This window comes from Cupressus sempervirens, chromosome 9 (assembly GCF_028749045.1).
Source record: "Cupressus sempervirens isolate cs-2001-9-10 chromosome 9, ASM2874904v1, whole genome shotgun sequence".
NCBI lineage: Eukaryota > Viridiplantae > Streptophyta > Pinopsida > Cupressales > Cupressaceae > Cupressus > Cupressus sempervirens.
The window spans coordinates 228,793,192-228,812,271 of record NC_143126.1 but is presented as its reverse complement, the minus strand read 5'-3'; positions in this window follow the sequence as shown (position 1 = coordinate 228,812,271).

Here is a 19,080-nt window from a genome sequence, read left to right as displayed (position 1 = left end):
AATAAAGAGTTACAACTAATGTGTTAAAGAGAAAAATATATAAATGGTTAAGGACTAATGACAATGTGAGAAATGTGACCAATGTCCTGTTCTAAAAAATTAGTAGAGCAAAAAACAGAAATATAAGTGAGCTAATGGAGCTTTTAAGCTTTTTTCAAATATTGCATGGGATGATGTAAAAGGAAAATTATATATAGTCATATGGAGAAGTTTTATGAATAAATATGATTGATTAAGATTTTTTTTTTATCATTGACATTTTAATTACAAATTAAGAAATTTAATGTCAGGAATGTGATAATAAATCGTAAATAATTTCATTAGATTGTAATGCATACTAATGTGTATTAATAATATGTTGTAATAAAGATTCTCATCATTTAAATTCATGTATTTATCATAGTTTTCATTTATTTATATATTTGTATAACATTGAATTGGATGTTTAATTCTTCTATTAGGAAAATGCTAATGTATATAATGATAACTGAAAAAGCATGTATTCTTCCACACTGCAAGAAATATATCTTTTGGGTAAATTAGAAATAAATAAGATTTTGCTCTAAGATTTATTCTGTGTATAGGGTTAGTTATTAAATAATTAAAAAATTGAACTTTTGAATAAATGTTCATCATTATTTGCATTCTTAATAACATTGTTATATTAAAGCACCAATGTGTTAAACATATGTAAAAGATGATTATTTAAGAAATTACCCTTTCATTTATACGAAGTTGTATATAGCTCTCATAATGAATGTTCGGCAAGATATGAATAGTGAAATTTATATCATAGTACTACTTGGCTCCACAATTTTATATACTTGCCACATGATTTTAAAATTTGAATCCAACAAATGAATAGTTGTGGTTATTTGGAATTATCCATTTATACCCTACCAATAAAGTCTATAGATCCTTTTAATGTGTAAAGAAGAGTAAAATGAAATCATAGGGAGAATTCAATTTGAGTGAAGTTTCACCCAGAATATATTGTATACTCTATTTATTAACAAATAGATCATGAATTTTTAGGAAGAGGACACATTTATTTCTAGCTTGAGAATAATTGAATGGTTTAAGCCAAAAGAAACTTCTTTGCATATTAACTAACTAATCTTTTACTTTATTTATGGTGTTTCCATTATTGGAAACAACTTCAGTGTCCCTTAAGAGATTTTAATTATCTAACACTAATTTGTGATCCATGCAAGTTTTTGTGCTAAATATAATTTTAGAGAATTATTTATTAATACTTTTCTAAGAGATCTTGTATTAGATAGACATAAACCCATTTTTGTCTTTAAAATTAGATATGGGCGTCAGTTTGAGAGATTTTGATATATAAAGAACAAGATAAATGTAGATTTTTTGAAGGAAGGAGAAGAGAAAAAATAAAATAGGTTGTATTGGAAAGATGAGAAAAAGGCCATGTAACAAAGGAATTTTATAATTAGGTTGTTGTGTAGTAAACAACAACTTAGCTAATGCTACTTAGTAAAACTAGATAGGTTATTATTGACTCTGATTATTTTCCCATTTCCTTTGAGGTTGATACATTGGTGTTCAAAAGAAACTTCCTTTTCAAATGTGAGATTATACGAATGGAACACCCAAATCTTGGGATTAAACTTAAAGAACAATGACAAGTGAAGATTGATGGATCAACTATGTTTAGGATAGCCAAGAAATATTCTTTCTTTAAATTTTCTTTTCCTTTGCCACTTCAATATTCAAACTTTGTGGACTTTTTGTACCTAAAACTTAAGTTTGGTCTGTGGAAGAAATTGATCATCTTACATGTTGCTCCTACATATTTCTTCTATTGTTGTCAATGGACTTTATAAACTCAGCTTTAAATTATGATCGTTTTGAGAGAAAATAACTTTCACAATAAATTTCTCAATGATTATAATTTTGTCTTTAAAACAAAAAGACATTTGTATAAGCCCAAGAAACTTTATTTCTTTAAGTTGTCTTATGCATGTCTCTTCGATCTTCAAACTTTGTGCCACTTTTTGTACCTAAATCTTAAGTTTAGTCTATAGAAGAAATTGATCATCTTAGATGTTGCTCCTACATATCTGTGCAAATTTTTTTTAATAGACTTTATAAATTAAACTTTCAATTATCATCATTTTGACTAAAATTACTATTCATAGTAGAAACCAAATAAGAAATAGAAGAAAAAGCATATTCTGGGAAAAAAATGGAGGGACGAGGCTCCTATCAAGATGCTGGTAAATGATCTGAGTCTAATAGATTGGTTGAAGGTGAATGTAGAGGAGAAAGTGGAAAAATGCTTAGAATGAGAGAATAGTAATGCTAGATGGAAGTACGCTATTAGACTATGGCATGTTCACTATGAGGCCAGAAGAATTAGCTCTTAGGATATAATAAGAATGGTCTCTTTTATTTTAGTTCAGCCTAGAGATCACATGAAGATACTTTAGCTGTTGATAAATTTTTGAAAAGTCTCTAGACCCATAATCTTCCAGCAAAAATTAGCTATTTTTGGTGGGCTATGTCTCAGGGAAAAATCCTCACACTAGACAATCTATCTAAACATGGTCTCATGTTAGCTTAACATGTTCCCTACGTAAAAAGAATGTTGAGTCTATCAATCACATTCTATTACTTATTCTAGATGAAAACTTATTCTATTTTCCACATCATCAAAAAAATCACCAGGGACAGTATAAATTACTCGTGTTTCCCCAAAATCCTTATGTTCCCTAAACTTCTTAATCTAAGATTGAAACAAAACTAGAATATCAAACAAAGTTTGATAGATATCAATTGGTAGAAGATCAAGAAATGGAAAACATGTTACTAGATTTTACCTGAGAAAGGATGGCTGAAGTGTAATGTGGATGGATGTTTCAAATAAAACCCTAGTGTCACTAGAGCCTAAGGAATTAACCAATACTAGAAAGGCAATATCGTTCTTTTCTTTGCCAATTTTTTGGGAATTAGGTCCAACAACTATGCTAAGGCTATAGCAATGTAGTTTGGTATTAAAACTCTGCAAAGGTTGCATTGGAAGGAAACTCAAAGGTCATTAGTGACCTTGTTTTAAAAAATGTCAAATTCCCATGGAGTGTTGTCCTTTTAATTGATGATTGCAAAACAAGACTCTCATCATTCAATAGTGCACTAATCAAGCACACCCTTAGAGAAGGTGTAAAAGTTGTGGACTGCTTAGATATGTGGGGTCTAAACCACAAGGAATGGAAGATGGTGACTATTGAGATAATGGGTGTTGCACGCATTGCATAATATTGTTATATATATTATTTTATTATATTATGCAATGTTTCACCTAGGAGCACCTAGATGAACATGCAACATGTAAAGATTCTTGTGAGATATACTTGATGAGTTCTATTGACAAATAGTGATAATATCTAATGTAGTTATTTAATATTTAGGAAAATAACTAAATGTCCAATATTAAATATGGGGTCAGTCGGTTAGGTAGCACATGGTTTTAGCTCATGCTTGATGTAATACTACTTGGTGGTTTTGTGGGACTTGCTACTATATAAGCAATGACAAGGGTAGTTGTAGAAACAAGATAGAAGGCAAAAGAAATAAGAGTCAACCAAGACAAGACTTGAGAGGTTAGCCAAGGGAGCATTTGTGAAGGTTGGAAGAATGACATAGTATGTATGGATTCATGCTTGTTCACGTGGATTTCTCAATGTGGCTATGAATTTGAAGGTTTCCATGGTTATATTGCAATAGTATTTTTGTTGAATAATACATGGTTATGGATGCTCTTGGAGGTCAGATTTTTCCCTTAATGAGGATTTCCTAGGCTATATCTTGTGTCACATTTTTTGTGGGTATGTTGTCTATTCTCTTGTATGTGGATTTCAATTGCATATTTATTTTAGATCTAGTATGGGTTATGTAGAAACAGTTATATTCTTTTTTGCAAATTTCCTTACAAGTGGTATGAGAGCTATGGTTTTATTAAGTTGTAACCCTAGATTGATTCTTTGGGAATGAATGAAAGCAAGGTATTTTTTAGTACAATATTTAATACATGCTTAGATTTGATTCATGTAAATATTATATATTATTAAAGAAATTATATTTAATTGACTAATAATTATTATAATTATTGGCTACTTTAGTGATATATCACCAATATTTAGTTTTCACTATTTATTTAAAAATATAATGTAATGGTCCCCATAATATTCTATGAGGTAAAAAATGTTTAATTTTGATTTGTAATTTCATGATGATTAATGAACTTCCTAAAGATTTGTCAATATTTTCTACTCAAAAATTATGATTTTAAAATAATTTCTCATATAAACAATATTTTGAATAAAAAAATTGAGAGATTCACTAGTAGAAATAATTTTTTTTTCAAAATAAAGAAAGAGTCACCAAAATTTTAGATGTTTTTCTAGAGGAGTGTTCATGGATGTGATCATTGTGCCATGGATTTTCACATGACATGATTAGATATATAGGTACTTATTGTTTCTCATTGGTTTGGATTACTGATTTAGTTAAGGTGGTATATCTTCTTGGTTGAAGATCGTGGTTATTTGGTTTCTTTTAATGAGCTCATGATGTGCACTTTGAGTTGTATGATGGTACCCAACAAAGATTATCTTATGGAGTGGGGCAGTACAACATATGACACATTGTCAAAATAATTTAATATGGTTGATCAGAGAAATGCCCAAGAAATTAGAAGGCTAGCTAGCTCTTAAAGAACCAACCGTGTGTTAGATTCTCTAGTGGCTGGGTTGTTTATTCTCCAAAATATTACTATGTAGAAATAAGGCTTGAGACTGTCATGTTTATTCTCCTACAGAAAACTATGTGTTAGCACCAGTTTCAATAAGGCTTAAAACCATATTGTTTATTCTCCTGCATAAAACTACGTGTTGTTAAAAAAATAAGACTTGAATCTCATGTATAAAATTTTTGCCTGCAACTCATATAGAAGAGAACCATGAGTTGTTCCAATTATTATAGCATGCTTGGTATTTTGTACACACTACTGGGCGATTCAAAATTTTTTTGTATAGGCCAACACTCACATCTTTTATGCATGATTTATTTTTAACAATTATAAAATATGAAACCCTAATAATTTTAATTTCCATGAAAAAATAATGATTGTCAAGCCCATAATTTTGAACATGGAAGAGAATAAAATTGAATATTTAGTGTTCAGTAACATTAATTTGCCACAAAATGCTATTCAAATATAGTAATCTGCAAACAGAGGCAAAAAATACATTTTGAATGCCAAGAGTTCAATCTTCTTTCTGCAAAGGATACAATAGAGTTAATAAAATTTACTAAAAGGCCAAATGTCCATTGTCACCATACATACCAATAAGGATTAATTAGATTTACAAAAATTTCAAAGGATCATTGTCATAATACAACACAAATGGTTAAAAACTTGTTACAAAAGCAAACAGTGAAACCTAAAATCTAAACCAACGTGATAAAAAAATGGTTACATAAAACCCTACCATGGTAGATCTACAATTATAGATGTCCTGAACCGACTGAATAAATATACTAAGAACAAATATTACAAATATTGTTCAATACAAAGAGAAATCAAACACATGAAGTTTCCCTCGCATGTTAGTTAACTCTAAATATGAAAACCTCGTTGAAGCATGGCTTCTAGGCCTGCATTCTTCTTATAGCATTATTCATATATATTGATAAACTGAAAAAAATTAGAAATGAAATTGAAGAATCATAGATGAAAGGGAGACCCATAAACAAGGAACTGTCTACTAGTAGGGGGGAAATTTGTCTCATATATGTCACTGCAATTTTGCAGACAATGCTTTGCATGATGAAATGCTTTATTAAAAATGTCAAAGTCAAACAAACACCCAATTAGAACCACAAGAAAGATCAAACAGGAACACACCTTACAGATAGTCCAACAACACATTTTTGCAGCCTTAAAAAGGCCACTATTTTATCTTCTTCCCTTAACAAAACCCTTATTCATATCACTCACAGGGGCTTTCAAATGTAAACTTCTACTACTCGGCAGGATCTTATTCCTCTTTTAAAATGTCCAGAATGGTAAAAAATTAGCATGCAAATAACATGAACCTTGAAATAGATAGGTACTGGGTTTAAACGACTTCTTGAAACAAATTCAATGTGTCATGCCCAAAATATATGGCATAAACACATTAACAATTTGTGTTTTAAAAACAAGGGTGATAATTGGATTAAATTGAATAGAACTATTTTACTTCCTCACACTCATGTATAATTACAAAAGTTAAGTACAAATCAAATGAAAATTTTCTTAACATAATTTAATCTTAATATATATCAATATGTTATAAAATTACCTTCAATCAAATTAATATGATTAGAAAACATGTGAATATCGTAGGAAGAGTGAAACTTCATTTTATCCATTTTCAATTAAACATATGTAAAGAACTGAAATACTAAAAGGCTCAATGCAAGAACATTACTCAATCTTTTTTTTTTCCTCTTCTATTATTCAACCTGGTTCAAGACTTCATCGAGAAAGATCCAGTAAGAAAACCTGACATCTTAGCCAATACATCAAAAATTAAAACATTTTTACATAATGTTACAACTCAAACGAGATCTCTTCTAGGTCCTTCACAAGAGGTCTTTTTCAATATCTTCAATGCACCAAGGGAACCATGGAGAGACAAGAACCAACATGGAGGTAAAACAACATAATATGATGAATAATTCAAGCATGCATTTCGAACCCGATTTTGCACAATAGGATTCAACATTGAACAGAAATAGGGGGGGAGGTGGATTTTCTCAATAGGAGATGTCAATCACCATACCATAACATAGCCCTTTTGGGGCTAAAATTCAAGAACTTGTGTTCTTCTACAAATGCCCTTTTGAGGCCAATATAACGAGGGTATTCATTCCTTCCCTTCTTCAAGAATTCAAATTTTCATACAAGGTATGGGATGACAAGTAGGGGCCCATACACCCTACCCTCTTTCCCACCTCTCACCATGAGAGGAGACTCTACACTATTGAGGTCCAACTAAGGCCCTTCCCCCATACATGGCCACTTCTTCCCTATCCAAGGGTGAGTGATGCCAAAACAATCCTCATGAAATCTCCTCAAAACACAAAACATCAAAGCAAGCATGAGAATAACATCAAAAGAAAAACAAGTTAAGATCCCTCCAAATCAACCCCAACACACAAGCAAGCAATACAAACACAACACAATGAATTATACATGATTCAAGCAAGATTCAAGCATGAAAAATGAAGAAAACAATTCAAAGAAGTGAACAACTCCTACCTTCACCAAAAGAGTTATGGAAAAAATGGTGGTTTGAGAAGAGCTTTTTCTTTTCTTCCTTCAATCTTCCAACTTTCTCCAAAACTAGAGATTGGGTGACAAAAAATAAAACTACTCCAAAATGCCTCTAAGTATCATCCCTAACTCAACTAGGCTTCAAGTAACTCAAGATGGAGTTTGAGTCACCAACTCATGAATGAGACAACTCCATTTTCGCAATCAACCAAAAGTACAGTTTTTGAGTGACCCTAAAAGTCAACCAAAGAGACTAAGAGGGTGGAAAGTACTCCCCACCCCTACCCTCACCCCTAGGGTACTTAAATTTAATATTTTTAGGCCTTAAAGACTCAATAGAACCCAAACAAAAGCTGGAGAATTTTAAGACCAATTAACAACCTTCAAAGAAAGACAATGCAAAGATAGCACGAGTTAACAAGGGGTTTAGTTATGTCTTTCCATTGGGTTTTCTGGCTAAATTTCTTGCACACTCATTGCACACATCAGTAGTTCAAGAAACCCATGTATATATGTAAAATACATATCAAGAAATTCATGTAAATTAAAACATCCATCTTTCAAATAAGTTAAGTGTTTAATTCATATCTACTCACATTTAATCATCAGTAATCATAAAATCAATATAGCATAACTTATCCTTTCATTTAGATTAAAATACTAGAATAATCATCATTAGGCATGCATATACCTATCATCATAAACATTACCAATTAAATAATACTGAACTATTTCAAGCACAAAAGTTAATCATCAAGGTATCAAAATTCAAAACCCCTATCATCAGGTGAAAATGCCTCATATCACCGTTAGTGAAATTTTAATATTTAAATAGTCGAGATAATGTAGTAGTTCCCGAATAACTGAGCTTTAAAACATGGATGTGTGAACTACTCTCAATTCATCAAGACATTCACAATATAAACATTACTTCATATCCATTTAAATCTCCTATAAACATTTAATAGAGAGATGTATATTAAATAAGTACATACAAGGAGGGTCCTTACATCCTCCCCCACTAGCCTTTGACTTCCTCCTAGAAGTCGTACAAGTAAAATGTTTGTCCTATGCTAGACCTTGTCTAGACTTATACCAAATTTTACTTTTAATAAAAGAATGATTAACAATTCACATACATATACAAGGATGATAACCTGTCTATCTAATTACCATTGTTAAAAGAGAAGTCCAATCCAAAACTTTGACATGGTTACATTCTTCTCAGATCGAATACCCCTTAAAACATATAGGTCACATATAAACAACATTCTAATCTAGTATAAAATACTTATAGAGTCTGTAACAAAAATAATATAATAAGATATTCCAAATACAACCTAGCCAATCATCAGGTAACAACTGTATGAGATTCTGTCCAATGAGATTCCTTATGATGCAACTTGGCTTTTTATGGAGGGTTACTGTCTTTTCCTTTAGAGTTTCTATGATGCACTGATTCTTGATAAGATACTCGATGAGTCCATCACTAAACATGCACCTTTCCATCTAGATTTCCTTTTAGTTAACCCGTAACCTTAACCAAGTTTATGTTGGGGTGTAATGTCATTACTCATAATAGTCAACAGATAACACTATTCCTATTCTCAAAGTCCTAGGAGAGGGTGGGGTATGAAGAATCTCACTAATATCCTCAAACCCTAATGTTAGACATCCACTTAATCGTCAAGAATCCCTTTTGGTATATGCCACTTTGCCAACAAAATTTAAAAGAAAGTGCCTCACAATTTAAATTCAACATTAAGGATGAAACATCCAATGCAAAAGTCAAAAATCAAGGAAATAGAGAGTGGCTAGAATAGTAAAATTTTAATCAAGAGATAAAGACATAACCAAGAGGCAAAATAGAATCATCAATAATATAGTTGGCTAAATAGGCCCACATCACACTGCAGCAAAAAGGAAGAACATTAAGAGTACCAAAATTTGAAATCAGACAAATAAGGACATAAATCCAATCACTTACAAAATTTACATTACTAACATAATGCAGCCATACCAGGGACACTAAGGAAAATAAGGGATCTTAAGTCTTCCAAATACATTGTAGGGATCTTGAATTGATTTTAGATGGTGGTCTAATGACCCTATCGCTCAAACTCTGGTTGACCCCACATACTAACTACATACTTATCTTCATCAACATCGCCCTACGATTAGGGTTTACTGTACAAGGGGTTTCGCTTGTTCAGAACTCACTCAAAAGTGCAAATGCGAGGATATTAATATAAGTCTCCTATAATTCTCTTGTTGTTACATTGGTTTCTTTTCGTATAACCTAACATGTGGGGGACCTCAGTGTCAGTAGAGTTATACTCTAAGTTGCAATTACAAAACCAAATCTCTTTCCCTCAATTCACTAAAATTATATATTAGGGCACATACCCATAATCTTTCTTATGTCATATTCACCACAATATATCGGCTCAAGTTGTGTTATCAACCTCACCAAATTGGTATGATCTTGTATACATATAAATATCACTATTCTGTTTATTTCACTATTTACACAAGTTCTAATTATCATCTACGAATTCACTGAATGCTATTGTTCTTATCAATAATTCCATATTTCATGTCTCCTAGTCATAAATGACTTATGAAATTTATCCTTAGGTTGTAGGTTTGCAACTACTTATGTATAAAAACATTATTAGGATGTTGCCGATGTTTACTCATTCATTCATTTAATCGACTCAATATTTTAATCTGAAGGTACATAATTAGATTATGAAGATCGTAGATTTCTTTTACTCATGTTTGAGAAGTCTAAAATAATACTAGTTTACTTGACCACTTGCATGTTTGATATGAGCTACAATGCTTCCATGAGTGATTGGGTCGGATAGAATTTACCTTCTACTAAAGATGTTGTGAAACACTATATCTCTAATCATTACGTTGTGATCATGTTCAAAATATTCTTCAAATTCTTTATGAGATCATAATATACTCTCATATAACATTCTCAAAATGTTAATTGACTTTTGATTTTCAATTTATCACTTATATCTCACACCTTTAATTACTTATATTTATAAAAGTTTGCCCCAAAACTCTCTTAGACTGTCTAACCTCAGGACATTGTATAATAATTCATCATTATACAAACTTAAAACCATAATCTTATTTATTAAAAAGAACATATCTAAAAAATTTCATAAAGTTCAATTTAAAACAAAGATACCCTTACATGCTACAAACATAAATTTTAATTTGGACTTATAATCCGTACAACTTAGCTATCTTAACTATTCACCATTAAAATGCCATTCAAAAGAATTACTAATAAAATATTGATGCCCTTAACCTAATATAGCATTAATATTAAACAAAAATAATTCACTAATTCTATCAACAAATTTCTAACATAAAAAAATCCTAACATGGGTATTCTAATATTTAACTTAATAATAAATCTTTACACTACTTATTATTAAGTAATACTAAAATAAATTCAAATTTTTAACTATATTAATCATAATTACCTAACAATTAAAACTAACTTAACCAAACTAAATCTCCTAACATCTAACTTAACCCATTCCTAAACTAACATACATTAACAATTTAAAAAAAAAAATTAACTACACAATTAAATAAGTAAATAATTTCTACTAAAACAAATCCTAACAATGCTCTCTCTGCGTGTGCGTGGCACACATAAATGTCACGCAGCTCTAAATTTGTTCTCTTTAATATCTTTTAATATGTTGTCTGTAATAAGAAAACCTACTTCCTCAGATAAGACTTGCTAATTTTTGGAATTTTATCTAACCTGTAGGGCCCCATTTGGTTGTTGGAAGATGAGGGCCAAAACTGGGTTATCAAGGGTAAAACGAGGTTTTGCAAAAAAACTTTGGTGTTTGGTTGGTTAAAATTATAACCTGGTTTTCAATTTCATCTTCCAATTTTGGTCAAAAATTGGAAGAAGTTTCTTCCAACAAAAAGGTGGAATTCGAAATTAAAACCAAGTTTTGAATTTTATGATAGTTTTTTTAATAATATTGTGCGGTCCACGGTATATTCATCTTCCGTGTCAACCAAACAGAACATTGGCTTTCCAAACCACAAAACTAGATTTTCAAAAACCTAGTTATAAGATACCCTGATTATGGCACAAATTTATCTTCCCCAAACAAACGGGGCCTAAAAGACGACACAAATCAACAGTACCAGGCATCGAATAACGAGTAGACTTGGTTGAGTTAAGAATTATGATGGTGATAAACAATAATAATGAGAAGGAAACCACTTGACTACTCTGGCACCAGCTACGGTGCAACATATTTGCACCTAGCCGATATGCCCTGGCCTGCCCGTCCCCCTCACTGTACTTCTTTCGCTGACAGCACTGTCAGGAAACAACATTTATGTTGTCGTGTAAAATCATATTGAGACTCAATTAAAATTCATATTGTTTCAAACGTTTTATAATTTTAATTTCTTATTTCAAATTTTTGTTTTGTAAACTAAACTTTTTAAATATATTATTACTGCAAATATTCTTAAATTTAAAAAATCAAATCTTTTATAATTTAATTTCTTAGTTAATTTTTTTTAAACTAAACTTTTTAAATATGTTATATGGTTCAGGATGCATAGTGGCAATTAAATTATAAGTTAATAATTTGCAACATATTTGCACCTAGTTGGTATGCCTTGGCCTGTCCGTCGCCCTCACTGTACTTCCTTCGCTGACAGCACTATCAGGAAATTACATTTATGTTGTCATGTAAAATCATTTTGGGGCTCAATTAAAACTCACATTTTTTTCAAACTTTTTATAATTTTAATTTCTTACTTCAAATTTTCATTTTGTAAACTAAACTTTTTAAATATATTATTACTATGAATACTCTTAAATTAAAAAATATCAAATCTTTTATAATTTAATTTCTTACTTAATTTTTTTTAAACTAATTTTAAAAAATATATTATATGGTTTAGGATGCATAGTGGGAGTTAAATTATAAGTTAATAATTTTTATTTGAATATATAGAATGATAAATTAAAATATGTTTAAAATATGTTTTAGAAAATATTTTAACTAAAAATTATAGATTTAATTTTTATTTGAATATTTAAAATTATAGATAAAAATACATTTTATTTAGTTTTAAATAATTTATTTAATAATAAGTTTTAGATCTTACTTATATTTATTATTATATAATATTAAAATAGTAATAATATTTTTTAAAAATTAAATTTATATATTTTATAAGTTAATTTTAAATATAATTATGCATATCAGATATAACATTTTATTAATCGATTGAACACATTTCTTTAAAAAAATATTTTCACTAAAAATTAATATATTGTAATTTCAATCATCTAATTATTTTAATATATATACATATATATACATATATATACATATATATATATATATATATATATATATATATATATATATATATATATATATATATATATCTGTATACATATATATATATATACATATATATCTATATACATATATATATATATATATATATATATATATATATATATATATATATATATATATATATATACATATATATCTATATACATATATATAATATATATATATATATATATATATATATATATAAACATAATACAATTTATATCATTAATGTAAATACTAGTATAGAAAATTTAGAATTATCCATTATGATGCATTAGTCAAATATTAATTATAAATTATCCATTTCAATTAACTAAATAATTATGATTTGCACCATATTTGCACCTAGCCAATGCCCATGTACATGCTCTGGCTTGCCCGTCTGGTGCCCTATCCTTCATTGACAACATTGTAGGGAAGTAAGTTCATGTTTCTGTGCAAAATACTTTTCACAATTAATTAAAACTTATAGTTCATTACTACGAATATTTTATTTATTTATCATTCTTGTAGTACCTAAAACATAAAAAAAAGAATTTAATGATAAGGCTCACTTTAGATTGTTCAACATTATAAATAATAAGTTGAATGATTCAATTTTAGAATATTTTAATTTTGTTAATATATTTAGTTATCAACTACAAAAATATAATTATATATTTTATTTAAATTTTTTAATAAGGAGACTAATAAAAATATATTTAACCTTTAAGAAAAATATTAATTTATATATAAAAGACATTTTTTTTAAACAAAAGATAACAAGGCCTATATATAAATATATTAAAATATATTAAATTAAACTTAAATATACATAGAAGTAGACATGAAGTTACAAGTGAATATTTTTAAGAGCGTACCTACAAATTGTAATCAAAGCTATTGTAGACTATAATCCTCTATCTTATATTGTATACCAATAGAGTGGAATGAGATGTGGTAACGTGACATATAAGGCCACATCATAATGAAGATGATCATTGGTTAGTATGGACAAAATGTGATGGAAGTTGGGGCGATGTATGATGTATTGTTTTTTATTTTTTATTTAATGCATTAGATTTGTTTTGTGTATATGATTATAACATTTGGTTTATTATGTCAATTATATTAAGAATATATAAAAACATTTCTGATAGCTAAGGTGTTGGTGAAATATTCTTGTAGTCATATTTTAATTAATTAATTAAATGGTCTATATTGTAACTTTAATTTTGTTTGAAATAATAAGTTATTAATGTATAGAAAACAAATAAGCATGGCACTGGTTTTGAAGTGCAAGTGCATTATTTGAAATCTAATTTTATTTGATGTCTCAAATCATGTGGATTTATTTTTAAATTTAGATGTGAATGAAATCATATTTTATTAATTATTGAATTGTATTAAGCATATAGAAGTTTCTGATTGAAGAAGTCTAGAATTGGATAGGAAATCGACCATAGTATTTCATTATTGGGTGTGTCAAACAATATCCAAAAAACATTAAATAGATAAACCTACAACACTTAATGGAAGTGACCTTAGTATATCACTTTTAATCAAAATATAATGGTGTTGAAGATAATATTAGCTTGTATGCATTTGATTTTCATTGGTAGATGAGTGAGTTATATAATACATTCTAAATGGTAATTTTTGTAGGTATGTTTATTTTTTTAAGATAAATTATTTGAAGTCAAAATTTATTGTTTATTGTTTAAATCAAAATGTTTGTAGACATTCTATTGTTAAGATTCTTTATTTTCAGTTTTTCAAAATAATATATATTTTCCTTTTAAAGAGCTTCTAAAGATCATATTATTTCTAAATCACACAAGAATGTAAGTTTTTACAATATCCTCTTTTGATCATTTTACTTTTCTTTCCCAATTTTAGGGAGGGACTAAAGCTCTACAAAGCCTTTTTCTTTTAATCAAACTTTTTCTTGTTTTTTTCATCAAACTTTTCATATAATTATAGATGATTTTTTAAAAAATATTTAGAGTGACAAGTAAAAAAATATTTTGTTCTAATTTTAGATAATTTTGAAATTAAAAACATTAAAACAATATTAAAATTATGATTATCTATTTAAAAATAATTATTTTTCTATTGATATAAAATAGTTATTATTTCATAATTATTTAGTTAATGGAAATGAATAATTTATAATTAATATTTGAAAAATGCATCATAATGGATAATTCTAAAATTTCTATACTAGTATTTACATTAATGATTTAAATTGTATTATGTTTGTATAGATTGAAATAATTAGATGATTGAAATTACAATATATTAATTTTTAGTGAAAATGATTTCTTTTAGAAATGTGCTCAATCTATTAATAAAATGTTATATCGGATATGCATGATTATATAAAATATGACATATATAAATTTAATTTTTAAAAATTATTATTATTTTAATATTATATAATAATAAATATAAGTAAAACTTATTTTTAAATAAATTATTTAAAACTAAATAAAATGTATTTTTATTTATAATTTTAAATATTCAAATAAAAATTAAATCTATAATTTTTAAAACATATTAAAAACTTATTTTAATTTGTCATTTCATATATTCAAATTAAAATTATTAACTTATAATTTAATTCTCACTATGCATCCTACTAAACCATATAACATATTTAAAAAGTTTAGTTTAAAAAAAAATTAAGTAAGAAATTAAATTATAAAAGATTTGATTTTTTAAATTTAAGAATATTTGCAGTAATAATATATTTAATAAGTTTAGTTTACAAAACAAAAATTTGAAATAAGAAATTAAAATTATAAAACGTTTGAAACAATATGAATTTTAATTGAGTCTCAATATGATTTTACACGACAACATAAATGTTGTTTCCTGACAGTGCTGTCAGCGAAAGAAGTACAGTGAGGGGGACGGGCAGGCCAGGGCATATCGGCTAGGTGCAAATATGTTGCACCGTAGCCGGTGCCAGGGGGCAGTAGTGGGGTCTGTTTTGATAGACGTACCTGCCATTAGAAATAAAAGCTATCCTTCATAAGGCCCGAAACATATGCATAGCATCGGACTATTCGTTCTAGGGAGCAGGTGAATGTAGTTCTCATGAGGAACTACGATCATGTTGAGCAGATGCAGAAGAAGCGAAACAATTTTTTTGCCGCCTGGAAAAGAATAACAGAAACCTTACTCTTTCTTATCTAACGAGTTCCGCCAAACCATGGCAGCACTTGTACAGATGCAGTTCAACCGCTCAAGGCAATGCCACAGAGAGAATACAAGAATTTGCTTTATCTCACAGACTGTGGCTTCTTCCCCCAGAGGTCATCCGCAGAAATGAAAAGTTACATAGGAATGTGGAAGATATTTATTACATAATACATTCCAGGGGTCCGCAGGCTTTAGAAAATGCACTTGTCCAGCTCAAAGTCAGATTGACAAAGAATGTATTATCAAAGTATTAAAGAAGCTTGGCAATGATGACATATTTTTAGGTATACATTTTTTTGATTGGGCAGCTCGACAAAGGGATTATCGCCATACTACGGCTGCCTATTATTGAAAGGATTAAACAAAGAAATTAAATGTCGCAATAAGAAGAAATACACAACACCGGATTTATCCTGGTTCACCACAATAGTGGCTACGTCTAGACTGCAGAGTATTGAATTAATAAGAAAAAGTTGTTTACAAAATGAGCAGGAGCAGCATATAAATGAGCTCCAATAATATTACAAATGAAGAGTCTTTGGAAATCAAGAGACTCGATTATTGGAGGGAACAATGATGACTGTTGGCCTTCACAATATCAACAAACTCCCATCTGAAGGACAACCAATGCTGCAACTGATCACCCAATACCCTGCTCAAAGAATGATCTATCTTTTCTTCACAAGCCCAAGAGAAGTTCTAGCACATTCAAACTTCTCTTTGGCAACAACCTTCGTGAATATATCAGCCGGATTGATCTTGGTGTCAATCTTGATGACATTCAGCTTGCCCTCTTCGACTGCATGACGAACAAAGTGAGCATGTGCATCAACATGCTTGAAGCGACGTTGGGATGACTGATTATGTGCCATGAAGATCACACTACGGCTGTCACAAAATAGATTATATTCATTTTGATGAACTTTCCAGTCACCAAGTAACCGCTGAAGCCAAATCATTTCCCTTGCACCTTCGGAAAGAGCTAAGTATTCAGCTTCAGCTGAAGAAAGAGCAATGGAATGTTGCAACCGTGATGCCCAGCTAATCGTAGCTCCAGCAAATGTGAAGGTGTAACCAGTGGTAGACCTTCGTTTATCCAAGTCTCCAGCAAGATCAGAATCAGTGTAACCTTGTAGCTGAACTTTGTTTCCGCCAAAACATAAAACATAATCTGAAGTGCCTTTTAGATACCTTAGTATCCATTTGACGACATCCCAATGAGCTTTTTCGGGATTGCTCATGAACTTGCTCACAACTCCCACCGCATGAGCAATGTCGGGGCGAGTAGAAACCGTAATATACATAATCCTACCAATGGTTGATTTGTATGGAATTTTCTCCATAAATTCTTTTTCTTCCTGTGTTTGAGGACATAATTCAGAACTTAATCGAAAGTGACCAGCAAGAGGAATAGGAGTTACTTTTGATTCAGCCATGCCAAATCTTTCAACAACTTTGTCAATGTATTGTTTTTGAGACAAAATGATTTTCCTCTTTTTCCTATCCCTTGTGATTGTCATGCCAAGAATCTTTTTGGCCACCCCTAAGTCTTTCATTGCAAATTTGCTTGCCAATTTTTGCTTCAACTCATTAACGATTCTTTTGTTTGTGCCAGCTACTAGCATGTCATCGACATAAAGAAGAAGGATAACAAACTCTCCACTTGGAAGTTTCTTGATGTAGACACATTGGTCTGATTCACATCCTGTGAAATTATGCTCAGCCATGAAGCGATCAAATTTTACATACCACTATCTTGGGGCTTGTTTCAGGCCATACAAGCTCCAATTTAATTTGCAATAAAGGTGTTCATGTCCCTTCTTTATGAACCCTTGTGGCTGCTCCATGTACAGTTCTTCTTCTACATCACCATGTAGGAAAGCGATTTTCACATCAAGTTGTTCTAATTCAAGATCCCATGCTGCTGCTAATCCCAGAATAGTTCGGATAGTTGTCATTTTGATAATTGGTGAGAAGATTTCATTGAAATCTATTCCTTGTTTTTGATCAAATCCCTTTACCACCAATCTGGCTTTGAAGCGTTTATTGCCTTCCACTCCATCTTTCACACAATATATCCACTTGTTCCTAAGTGGTCTTCGATTAGGCGGAAGAGATACCAAATCCCAGGTTTGATTCTTGAGTAAAGAATCCATTTCTTCATGCATCACTGTTTGCCATTTATCACTATTGACATCTTTGAGAGCTGCTTTGAATGTAGACGGTTCTGAAAATTCTGAAACTAGAATTGAAAGCTCTACTTTTTCAGCGTACAATAATTCATAATCAGAGAATTTAGTTGGTATTTTTCTTTCTCTAGTAGACTTTCTCAAGCCTTGAGGATTGTCTTGTTCTCCTCTATCTTTAATAGCAGTCCTTTTAGGATAGACATCACTTTGATTTTTATTAGATTCTGAAATGGTCATATCACATAACTCATGAGGGCTTCCTTTTGAGACAATGTATCGTCTTTGTTGTGTATTGGAACCGTGAGACTTGTTTCCAATATCATGAGGGTATGTTTGATCAAACACTTGAAGATTATTTTGAAGTGTGCCTTCTCCCTGTGATGCTAAATGTCCCTGTAATATATTTGTATTGGGTGCCTCAAAACCGGTATGTAAACTATGTTGATTTGGAGACATGTTACCTCAACCTGCCATATTACCTACACGGTGAAAAGGACTTTGACTGCCATGAAACTGCCATGAAACTGTCTCCTCTGCATGAAGCTGTTCCCGTGAATTACCAAGATGCTGGTCTGTGCTCCCACCATGATTACCTTGCACATTAACTTCCTGCAAATCAATTTGCAGACCCTGTGGAACAGCTCTAACACATTGCGGATGGAGTTCTGCACCCTGCACATTCACCTCTGTTACATGCATTTGAACCTGGTTTTCATTTACCCCTTGCGGATTATGTGTAGGCTGCAGATTAGTTGGACCTACACTTTGAAATTGCCCACGTGTATTGCCAAGATTGTGGCTTGAGTTTCCACCGTGCTCAAATGGATATAGTGACATACGTTTACTGTGAGTACTCTATATATAGATGGGATTGCCATGGATATCAATTGGCACAGCCTACGAATTACTCTCATCCTCCAAATTGATGTCTTGCGGTTCT